This window comes from Molossus molossus, unplaced genomic scaffold (assembly GCF_014108415.1).
Source record: "Molossus molossus isolate mMolMol1 unplaced genomic scaffold, mMolMol1.p scaffold_m16_p_15, whole genome shotgun sequence".
Taxonomy (NCBI): domain Eukaryota; kingdom Metazoa; phylum Chordata; class Mammalia; order Chiroptera; family Molossidae; genus Molossus; species Molossus molossus.
Window position 1 is genome coordinate 10634834 of NW_023425350.1, and position 13075 is coordinate 10647908.

A 13075-nucleotide genomic window follows, 5' to 3' on the forward strand; every position below is an offset into this window, starting at 1 on the left:
TATATATTTTTTTAATGTTGTGCTCTTATGTAAGAGGTGATTGGAAGAAAAGTTCCACTCCTTAAAAACAAATTGAAAGTCACTAATCTAGCCCAGTCTTGCACACAAATCAATTCCTTCTATGACATCCTTGACAGGCAGTAATCCAATATCTGCTTGAACACTGCTGTCATTGTGAGTTCATTATCCTGAAGCAACTCATTTCCATATTGGATATCTCAAGTTCTTGGGAAGTTCCTCCCTCCCAGAGTGCCAAGTTTCACCTCCCTATAAATCTAAGCCCTAGTTATGTCCTCTGGGACAACACAGAATTTCTATTTGTTACCTCTCTCCCCCGTGTCCCTTCAGAACTTGAAGTATGATATTTTTATCATGTTCCACATTTTATTTACATGTTAAGACTAACTTCAATCTCCAAATCACAGATCCACACATCTACGTTCCTTTTTCTTGATTTCACTTAAACTCAAATGCATGGTTTCTTCAACGAAGACTGTAAACAAATAATTAATATATCTGTTACATGTAACACACACAAACGGCTTTTTAAGAGAAAGTCATTGACCCCCCTCATCTGGGTATTTCCTGATTACAAAGACAGCTATCAAAACAATCCTGAATATATCCCTGATACTAGCAGTCGCCTCCACATTGTTTCAATGATGGACCCGATTGGCGATCATATCCATTGTATCTGCTACTTTAGATCATCGAAGCTGCTGCTGTTTCACTGAGTAGGAAGGATAGAGCACACGTGCCATGTCAGTTTTTCCTTCTTGAGATTTGACTTTTTAGAAACACAGCCATCTGACACTTAACTCCCATGCTTTCTTTCATCTTGCGAATCTGAATACTATTTCAAGTATTTCACATTTGTGCTTAAATGACGGTGCCTTCACAGGAAGGAGGAAATTATATAGCATTTTCCTGCCTGTTGCCTAAAAACATAAGTATACATATATTACATAGTCTTACTAGGTCTAGGTCATGTTTATCAGCTAGAATTCTTCTACTTAATATGCAGGTATTTTTAGTCGTGATAGTTAATTAAGACATTAACACAAGTAGAAGGTTGTTGATTTAAAGCAAGTGTGAGATCCACCAAGATGAGTTGTATGTATGTTTGTCTTTCTGGTGACTGTGGAAGTCTTATAAACATTTTTCTTTTTGACATCATCAGACATCTCAGCTCTTAAAGTTAAATTTTAATGCTGTATAAATGTTGCCAGTTTGCTAACACAGGTATGTTTGGTGCATCCACCTTCCATTGTAATTACTTATTCCATTAATATCCATTTTATTCTGTTGTTGCAAATCTAACTGATGAAGGGGCTTCTGAATATCTGGGTCCACATTCTGCTTTCTGGCTAGGTGCCCTGTTTTCGTAATTTGTCTGTGGAGACCACCATTTTTTCATGTGAAGTGAACTACTGATGTGTCTGTTTCGTGCAAACTAAGCATGCCCAGCTCCTTAAAACACACAGCTCTTAAAATCTCCAATGGAAAATTTTATTCTATTCATATTAGTTCTTCCTTTACCTTTGTCAACATAGCACCATAGAGTTGGGTCAATTTCTCTCTGTCACTTTTACTAAACAAGCATGCATCGTGAAGGCATGGATCGTGTCTTTCTTTCTTATTTTGGTATCCCCAGGGCATGAGTCCAGCTGATTATTGTAGGCACTCACCCTCTATTGGTTGGTATTAAATTCAAAGCAAAATATACATTTTCCAAAGTAGAACTGAAAGATGATAGGCAGTAAAAACAGACCCTAAAATCGTGGTCTGGGGCAAGCCTATCAGCCACAAACAAGAACCGTTGGGTTCCCCAAACCCATGTTCTGGCCCCTCAAAACTCTACCTCTTTCTCAAGACCTGTAGAAAAGCCGGAAACCCACCTGAGGAATACCATGAGAAAAGCGCAACACAAAGCAAATCCAGGAAGTCAAAATTCAAGAAAATCCAGCAATTTCCATGACAAAACCAGGGCAAAGACGAAGACCTCTGACAGCGCCCTCCCAGCGGAACAGGATGCCTGGGCACCTGTGGGCACGGGCTGCTGGCATCATGCTTTGCTGCAACCAGTAGACTGAGCTGAAGAGTCAGAATCATATACCCAGGCAGGTGGGAAAATAAAAACTAGGTTTGCAACTCCTAGTAAACTTTGCTGGAAGAAGAAAAAGCACAATTGTTCAGTAATTGTGGGTGGTTAAATTATGAGAAAATTAGAAATAAAATCAGACTATTTAAAGTCTCAAGCAGTAGGGAACTTTGCAGAAAAGGGTGTGAGCTTTGTAAAAAGCCAAGAGTGAAGGGGACCAGTTACGCCCCAGGAAAAGTCACTTTGCTCCCTCCATTTTGAAAACTTTGGCAAACTAGAGCGTTAGAAAATGAAATCCAAATTTAGTCCCTGGTAACTTTACAATCCTGGATTCACAGAATAAACCTGCACCTATATACACCACACACACACACACACACACACACTCCTGTTTAATTTGAAAAGCAGCCTGCCAGGACGGAAGGAAAAACATCCTTGGTGGCCTGGCGAGGCAGTGCTCAGGGTGTAGCTGGGAACGGAGAGCTTGGTAGTTGAGATGGAGCAAGGTGACCAGCAGGAATATCCCCCCTCACCTCACTAAATTCCATTCACATCCCTGGCTTCACTGGTGTTCATGCCACCTATGTGGCAATGACAATCAAGTTGATGTGTTCAGCTCTGACCTATCCTCTGAGCTCTAGTCTCATGTATTCAAATGCTTACACTTTATCTACATAGTGATGGCATATGGGGACCTGAACATCAACACATGCAAAAGGAACCTGTACTCTTTCCTTACACCTGGTTCTCTTCCAGAGTTCCTTATCCCAGGAAATGGCACTTTCATCTGTCCAACTGTGCAAGTCAAAAACCCAGGAGTCATTGCATCCCACTATCATATAAAGAACCAACCCATTCCAAGTTTTGTCAGTTCTTACCAAGTTCTTTAGTTTGTCCACTTCATTTGTAGTCTTTCTTAGCTACCATCTCATTTCATCTTGACTACTGTTCCAGCCCCCTAACAGGCATCCCACATCAGTCTTACCACTCCAAACTGTCCTTATACCAAGCTTTTCAAATCTGTTTGTGTTCCCATCATTCTTAGTCTAAGAATTCTTATTCTGGCCACAAGGTCTTTAATGATCTGGTCCCTGCCTACCATCATAACATCAGCAGGTATCTATTTCTCATTCTAATGTCACACTTCATAATTTCTTCAACTCTAGACTTTGCTTCCTCCTGTGACAGAGTTTTTGGTGGAGCAACTGCTCCTTCTTGGAATTCTCTTCTAGCTAACCTATCCTCTCTTCAGATCTTAGCTTAAACGTCACTTCCTTGGGAAGCCTTCCTGACACTCAGACTAGACTGGTACCTTTTCTACCATCATAGCACTTGGTGCCTTTCCTTCTTGGCACTTTTCACAGTGGTGGTTTTATACTCGAATATGTGTCTTTTTGATTCAAATCTCTCTACCCTTCTAGACTTTAGGTTCTCAAGGTGCAAGAACCATTCTGGCTTTGTCATGATTGAGTCCTTGGGACCTTGGTACTACTGCCTGATCTACAGGCACTCAGTCAACTTTTAGAAAGAAAGAAAGAAAGAAAGAAAGAAAGAAAGAAAGAAAGAAAGAAGGAAGGAAGGAAGGAAGGAAGGAAGGAAGGAGGAAGGAAGGAAGGAAGGAAAGGGAAGGGAAGGGAAGGGAAGGGAAGGGAAGGGAAGGGAAGGGAAGGGAAGGGAAGGGAAGGGAAGGGAAGGGAAGGGAAGGGAAGGGAAGGGAAGGGAAGGGAAGGGAAGGGAAGGGAAGGGAAGGGAAGGGAAGGGAAGGAAGGAAGGAAGGAAGGAAGGAAGGAAGGAAGGAAACTGACACCCAAAAGCTCAACGTGTGAGAAAAACCACTGGGCTGCTATCTGCTTATGCACTTACGGGACATGTAGTGTTTGAATACTGAGCACTGACTGACTACTTGGTTTTTTGTAGACTGAGACTGTTCTTGCTGAGTTGAGCAGCAGTTTGATCTGTAGACATTAATTTCACACTCTCGCCCATTTACAACATGGGGTACACTGGCTAGGTGGTTAGCAATTTACCTTTTTTCTGCATACTCTTCTTAAAAGTCCAGCTGAGTCAATGTGGTTGAGCCACAGAGTGAGACAGAACCCTGGCTGACCTTAAGCTTAAGGAGGTCATGGTGGCCTTGGCTTGGAGGGAAAGAAGGGGGATTCCAAGGCAACTCTTCCTGTCATCAGCCCCACACCTGCCTCAGCAGCCAGGAAGATCACACCTGAGCCTCAGTGTGTCTATACTTACAAAGAAGTGAGGAAGAGGCCTGGCCATGTGGGTAGAAGTCAGCCTTGAGAGCCCACAAGCTCTAGCTATACAATGAGAGCAGGACTTGTGACTTCTCACTTAGCTCCCACATGAGAAGCCACCTCCTCAGTGAGGTTTTCTCCTGACTACACCATGATAGAAAATTACTCAAACAACTTTGGCCACCAACTTTCTATTGTAAAGGACGTCGGGCTAGTATAGTCTCAACAAACTTTTTAATTAAGTTGAATATAAACAGGTTCACCTGATAACTACATCATCTTGTACATGAGGAATATTTAAAGATTCAAGTGTCTAGGCTGGGCTGAGATAAGAACCCAGAAAATGCATGAAAAGATCCAAATGACTAGTGTCTGCAAATATATCCCAAAAATATTTTTTTATACTCTTTTGGTATGTCTAGTTCTGATCGAATCAAAGAAACCAGATGTTAAGAGAAAGAAAAAAGAAACACCACAAAACAATTTGTCTGACGATTTTACAAAAACAAAAATGAAATTAGATCATTCATTTCTCAAAATTCCAGCATGTCTACTGTGATCTTAAGTGGGTCTGCTTATCTGAAATTACACAATGATCAGGGTTAATGCCAAATCCCCTTTCCACAGAAGATATGGAGCTTTGTTTCATCTTTGTAATAATATTAACTAATATAGTGAAGCCAGGGTTTCAAAACCCTGAGAGATGGTTGCCTATTCTATTACCATATTGATACTATACTTAAGGACAATGAGGCTCAGATAAGTTTAGTAGGGACAGTGTATTATTTTCATGCTTAAGACTTACAAGCCAAAATCAGTCTTCTTTCCATTACTACACACCACTGTTTTTGTTTGTTTGTTTGTTTCTCATTGTACCATTTAAAAATATAAATTTATTGAAAAATTTTTAAGTGATCTGTCAAGTAGGTACATTTGTGTTATGAAGAGAAACAGAGGTTGTAATTTTCTACAATTTTTACTGTCCTATACTTTAGTGTTGATTTATTCCTGCTAGAGAAAAGTGAACTATGAAACCTAACTCTGGTATGTTTCTACTTCTGTGTGTTTGGGAGATAAGTCAATACTTCCCGGCCAGTTTGGTACAAAGAGGCCATGCCACTGTTTTCTTTTTGAGCTAATTTTTTTTTCATTTTTATTATTAAAAGTATTTTTATTTACCAAGCAATTGATAAAAAATATGTACTCTCAGCCCCATGCTGAAATATGAGGCTGACATGGCTGGATAAGATACAGTGCACTCATCATGTATTTAGACTTGCTTCGGGAGCTGGGTAGACCAGAAGCCAGCTGCAGGCAGCAGGTCCAAGGGACCAACAGTCAGACCATCAATGCTGAGTGCAGGAAAGGGAGAGGAAGAGTGGACAAAGATGGTCAGCAAAAGCTACATGAGAGGGGAAGGTAAACTGAGGCTATTCTTGGAAGCCAAAACCTGTCACTTGCTAACCAAAGCATAAGTCCAAAGCATAAACAACAGAGCATAAACCAGACTTGGGTGAGACTTGGGTCATCGGAACTGGGTTTTTGTTTTTTAATTTTTCTTTATTGATTTTAGAGAGAGAGAAAGGGAGAGGGAGAGAGAGATAGAAAACATCGATGAGAGAGAACATTAATTGGCCACCTCCTGCACACCCCCTGCTGGGGATTTGGCCCACAACCTGGGCGTGTGCCCTGACCAGGAATCCAACTGGCGACCTCTTGTTGCAGGGGTCAATGCTCAACCACTGAGCCACACCAGCCGGACCAAATCTGTTTTATCATTGTTGCCATGGCTGCTATTTTCCTGTCCTACCTAGAAAATAGCTAAGATTCTGAAAATGGCCTTGGACATGATTCTTTTTAATTGGCTGATTGTAAAACATTTTATTTTGCAACACCTCTACTTCCAAAATACATAGAGATCAGTTTTCTCATTCATTCTTCCCATCAACCTAAAAAATGGGGTAGGCAGGTTTAGTGTTCCCTCTCTTGGGGGTATGTATCTGCATGCTGTTCACTGGGGCACTGGCCCCTCTTCTAGCTTTCTGTCTGTTCTAGGCTTCTGCTCCATTGCCGTGTGTGTGTGTGTGTGTGTGCGCGCGCGCACACTTATTTTTTTTTTTACCTTTTTTTACTTAATTATAATGCTCTATCACTCTCCTTATACACACTTTTATATGATGGAAACAAAGAACAGGAACTTGGACAAATCTCACAGAACACTGACCTTAGCATCCTGATATTCAGTACAAAAGCCTAGCATTTTCTCTCAAGTTCACATGCAAAATTTACCATCTTTGTTCTGAACCACATGACCACCTTATCAAAAATCTTAATTTCAGACCCGTTCCAACACAGCTGGACTGTTTTAAGGCTGCAAAGAATTCCTAACCATGCCTGTCATTGCTAGGTTTGGGGTAAGGTAAGTACAAATTGACATCTGAACTGGAGAGTTTCCCTTAGTCATCCAGTTTCATGGGCTCCTTAGATCCCAATTTACCTCAAACCTAAACCCCTGCAATATCATGTTCCCTTCTGTTCTCCGGAAAACTACCTTTTTGGGCCATGCCTGGGGCAGTCGAGTGTGAACAGCACCTCCCACTTGGCTCACCAGGAATTACACCCCAAGCAACAAGCTAGGCTGGGTGGAAGGGTACGATTTCCTGTCTGGATCCCCTTTCTTTCCATCAAACCCATGCATCTGAATGTCTTTTTCCACCACTAGAGGTTTTGCTTTCCAGCGGAGGGTCCCAGGCACCCCAGACAATTGTCTTCCATGGACATCTTGTTGGTCACCCACAGACCTCTGCCTCCAAGGGGAACTGATCCTCTCCCTGATGAAACCGCCCACCTTCCACGAGAGAACCGATGAAGGGCCTTAGTCGGTCAGCCTCGTCTGCGTCCTGTCTAAGCATTTGGAGGAAACTGCTAGAAGAGTTTTGCTTTTGTCTCCACAGCAAGCAGGACTGCTCAGCCGGCCTCGCTTTGCCCTCGTGGTCTCTGCCGCTCACAGGATGAGAGAGAAGCCTTTACGTGGCAGGCTCCACTCACCTCCACAGGAAACATCCCACATCCTCTCTGAAAGAACTTGCTGTGGGAATTGGCAATTTCAAAACTTAGGTTTTCCTTATTGGAAGCCAGGAGGTTGGAGCTGGACTCGCACACTTCACCGTCACCTCCACGATCCAGGAACCTTACTCTCCTTTTGAAGGAGATCCCGCTTCCGTTTCCTCCACCAGCTCCCAAAGCACACGTGTAAATACTCTCCTGCTACCCATTCCTCCCAGATGCAGGCAGAGCCACAGTTTAGACTTCATGTGCATAAGGAGTTTGTGTGCTCCAGCGATGGTCGAACTGTGGCTTTAGAATGAGTAAAAGAACTTCTCTTGATCTCCATCTCTTCATCTCTCCATCTCTCCATCTCTGTCTCTCTCTCTCTCTCTCTCTCCTCTCTCTCTCTCTATCTCAATCTCCACACATGCACTCATTTTTAAGATGAGGCTATTAACTGGCTCAGTCCCACATTGATAAAGTCCAAATATCTTCATCAGAACTAATAGGTCCTACATGATCCAATTTCTGCTTTCCAATTTTTGATTGGGTTGTATAGTTAAATGGGTACGTTGTATGATATGTGAACTGTATCTCAAATTCCCCCTCTCCCTCCTATATTGAACTGCCAATACTTTCCTAAAGCATTCAAATACCTAGATCAATGCTAATTATTTTTCTGGAATGCTCCCCACTCCCACCAACCCCCAACTTCACCTGCCTCACTCACTGTTAATCACCCTTTATCTCTCAACTGAGAAGTAAAGGGTCTCTGATCGCTCGGACTAACTATTGGCCTCTCCCCTGTGCCTATAACTCCTGCACTGAGCCCCAGGGAAGGATGTATTTAACATGTTATTTATTAAGAGTGTGTGTTTACTTACCTGTCTTTCTTTGAAGAAAGAAACTATGACTAACTACTGTACCTGCCTGGCACAAAGCAGATATTCAAGAAATAGTTATTGAATGAAGAAATAACTGAACCATTAGTTAATCAACAGGTTTTATGCAGAGAACCTGAACAAAAAGCACTGTTCTTACTTTTCTGTTATACTGTCTATTCTACATTTTAATCCCTGCTGGGACCCCCTATCTCTGCAAGGATTTAAGACTAGACGTGCTCACCAAAGCATCGCATGTTTCCTTGGGGGCAGAACAACCACCTTCCTTTTTATTTCTCTCATTTTCAACTTTCAAGTTTTGTTTTTTTTAAATTTAGGGTGTAATAAAAAACAAAGGCTGACCCCCAAGGCCACGGACTTGCCTTTCTGAAGTACACCATCGTTCCCCACTGTACGTGCCTCCGTTCTTGTTACACGGTGAATACTACAGTGTGTCCTTCGTCCTCTCATCAAGTTCAGCTGCATTTTTCCATTTCCGATCTCTAGTCATCTCTCTCCCCTGCATTTTTCTAAAGCCATCATTCAAGATGGGTCCTTACGTGTTCTTAGGTGGCCATCCACAGTTAACTGGTTCAGTCATTTCTCATCCCAGCAAATACGGAATATCGACCACATGCCAGGAAGCTGCTGTGTAAGTTCTCCACCTGCTTCCAGTTTGGGTCCTGTAACCACCAGACCACGCCACCCGGATGCCAGTTTCATGATATCCAACCCCTCCAAGACAGTAGGGTGTCCATCTCTGGAAAATACAATCTGCCCCAGTCTTAAAGCCTAGAAGTGGCAGAACCAAGCTGTTGCATATTTGTTAGTAATTTTTTCTCCTTAAATAAATTGTAATATCTTTCCGAGATGAAATCATTGCTTAAGTTTCCCACAGGATAGAGCAAAATAAGCCAAAATAAATGTTTTGATTAACTATTTAAAAGAAAACAGAAAGAGTGAAAGTTAAATGGTATGGGATGTTTTTTAACGTGATGAAAATGTTCCCAAATTGACAGTGCTGATGGTTGTATATATCAATATATTTTAAATGATTGGGTTGTATAGTTAAATGGGTACGTTGTATGATATGTGAACTGTATCTCAATAAGACCATTTAAACAGAGAAGTCAAAATTAAGACATTCCCATACAAACAAAAATGAAGAGAGTTTATTACCAGCAGACATGCTCTACAAGGGAGGCTTTCCAATGGCCTTCTATGCAGAAATAGGCAAACTGATCCAAAAATTCATACAAACTTGCAAGAGACTCTGAATCGTCAAAACAATCTTGAAAGAGAAAAACAAAGTTGGGTGACTCACATTTCCCAATTTCAAAACATACTATCAAACATACTGTAATTAAAAAATACAGTATTGACATAGATCAACAATAGAATCGAGAGCACAGAAGTAAGTTCATATACCTCTGGTCAATGGATTTTGACAAGGGTGACTGAAACTATTCAATGGAGAAAGTGTAGCCTTTTCAACACATGGTGCTGGGACAACTGGATATTCACACATAAAAAAATGAATTTGGACCACTATCTCACACCACATGTAAAAATGTATTCAAAGTGGATGAAAGGCCTAAATGTAAGTGCCAAAGCTATTAATCTCTCAGAAGAAAACATAGTTATAAATCTTTATGATCTTGGATTAGACAATGGTTTCATAAATATGACACCCAAACCACAAGGAGCAAAATGAAAAAAATAAATTGAACTTGATCAAAATGTAAAACTTTTGTGCAAAGGACAATATCAAGAAGGTAAAAAGACATATTACAGAACGAGAGACAATATCTGCAAATCGTATATCTGGTAAGGTTCTAATATGCAGAAAAGTACTCTTACAGCTCAACAACAAAAAGAAAAACAACCCAATTTTTACAAAATAGTCAAATGAGCCCTGGCTGGTTTGGCTCAGTGGTTAGAGTGTTGGCCCATGGACCAAAGAGTCGTGGGTTCGATTCTGGTCAAGGGTACATACCTTGGTTGAGGTTCGGTCCCAGCCCTGGTCGGAGTTGTGCAAAGGGAACCTGTCAATGTGTCTCTCTCATATCAATATTTCTTTCTCTCTCTCTCTCCCTCCCACTCTATCTGAAAATAAATGGAAAAATATCTTCGGGTGAGGATTTAAAACAAAATAGTCAAAGGACTTGAGTAGGTATTTCTCTAAAGAAGATATAAAAATGGCCAGTGAGCAAATGAGAAGATGCTTACCTGCATTAGTCGTCAGGGAAATGCAAAGCAAAACCACAGTGAAATACCACTTCACACCTACTAGCATAGCTCCAATTTTAAAAAATTACCAAAAAAACAGGAAGTGACACATGTTGGTGAGAATATGGAGAAACTGCAACCTCATGCATTGTCAGTGAGAATGTGAAATAGTGTAGCCACTCTGAAAAACAGTTTGCTAGTTCTTTTTTTTTCTTTATTGATTTTAGAGAGAGAGAGGAAGACAGAGGTAGAGAGAGACAGAAGTATTGATGAGAGAGAACACAGACTGGCTGTCTCCCCCATGCTCCCCACAGGGGATTTGGCCCACAACCTGGGCATGTGTCCTGACCAGGAACTGAACCGGTGACCTCTTGGTGCCTGGGTTGACGCTCAACCACTGAGCCACACTGGCAGGGCTTGGTAGTTTTTTAATAAGTTAATCACAATTACCATATGACTCAGAAATTCTATTCCTAGGTAAACCCAAGAGAATTGAAAACAAACAAAAATTTGTACGCGAGTGTTCATAGCCGCATTATTCATTAATAGTCAAAAATTGAAAAGAACCCAAATGTCCATCAACTGACAAATGGATAAATAAAATGAAGTATAAACATACAATGAAATATTATTCAGCCATAAAAAAGGAATTGAGTACTGATACATGCTATAACATAATGAGCCTTGAATACATTTTGCTGAGTGAAGCCATTCACAAAAGACCACATAGTGTATATTTTGTTACACGAACTATCTAGAATTGGCAAATCCACAGGGACAGAAAGCTGATTAGTGGTTGTCAGAGGCTCAGGGGAGGAGAATGGGGAGTGAGTGCTTAATGGGTACTGTGTTCTTTGGGGTGATAAAAATATTCTGGAATTAGGTAGTGATGATGGTGTGCAACACTGTGAATGTACTAAAATCCACTGAATTGTATACTTTTAAATGGTTAAAATGGTGAGTTTTATCTAATCTCATTAATTTTAAAAAGTGCAATAAAAATCAGATAAAACTAAAAGGAAATTATTTTATAGTACAGTGCTGTCTTACTCATTTTCTCATTTGTTTTCATAGAAATAACCACAAATAGAGAAAATGATGTTCCGATTGCGAAATTAGGCTACGTGATGAACTAAAAAAAAAAAAAAAATCCAGAGATACCAAAGTTCTAGTTCCAATGTTCCAGAGCCATATGCCCTTGGGGAAGTCCCTTCATTTCTCCAGTTACCTCAGATGACTTCCTGGTGTCTACCTGCCCAATGTATGCGCCAGGCCTGGTCTGGTTCCAAGGACTACATAGAAAGGCCGTGAGTCAGTTCTGAGTTTGACTCATCATGAGATGTGTTAATGGTAAAGTGGGAGGAGAGGAGAAATGACCCACAGTTTTTCCTAAGATTTCCCTGGACTGATCCTCATTTGTGGGCAAAATGCTCGAGAAGGCTATTTTTAAAGGGTGACGATATTTGGTTATAATGTTCTCGGAGGAAGGGGAGGTAAGGACTGGGAGAAGTTTGCCCAAACCACAGGGCCTCCAAACTACAGTCCACATCACCAGCAACAGCCCTAATGAGCTCTGTGCTGGACTCTCCAAATTGAATTACATAATACATTTCCGTTTCATTTCATGAATCACGACTTGGGATACAATGTTCCTGGGTTGCAGTTGATATATTTCAGAGATTACCAAAGATTTCAAAAAGAAAAATCTATTTTATTAAATTCATATGTAAAATGTCTGTATGTCAGCCAACTTATTTATTTTCAAATTTGGGATTTTCTTAAATGCCGTAGTTAGAGCTCAATGTCAAGAGAGTTCCCGATAAACCCATTAATGAATGGTAAGACTGCAGTTGCCCCTGGATTTTTCATTTCTTTTGACAGCTTAGTTCCTGGTTGATGACGGTGGGTTTTATTTCAGCTGCCCCTGTTGGAGTCCCTGTGCGGGTGAGTGTAAGAAAGAAGCCGTAAAGCCTCGGAACATGGACCGGGGGGAGTGAACCTCATACGGAGAACTAGGTAACAGTGAGTTTCGTTCACCCTGACGCTCAGCTCCACAGTCAAGCATTAACCCCTTGGTGGATGGCAGTGTTGCTGACCTCTGTCAGTGCTCAGTTCCCCTTGCTCAGTCCAGCAGGGAGTAAGAACTCAGGTTCTGGAATCAGAAAGACTCACGTCCGTCCTAGCTTGGCCATTGTTAACTGTGCAACGGTGGGAAAGTTATTTGATCTCTCTGGGACTCAGTATGTTAAGCTGCAAGATGGGAGTAATTATAGCATGTTGTCGAGTCGTAAGAACTAATGACAGGTAAGCAGACTGATTAGCACAGTCTTCTAGAACATAGGAAGCAGGTGCTACATATCAGTCACGTACTATTGTTATTCTGTCCTAGAAGCAGTGACTTGGACTTGTAAATTGAGTTCTGGTGCATCCAGCATCTCGTTTTCAAAACGCATGACCAAGTTCACTTTGTGATCGTGTGCACACTCTTTGAGACGTAACTGGTAGACCATTAATTAATATCTTCATCGGTCATTTGTTTAATATTCAGTGACTACGTTCTATGAGGT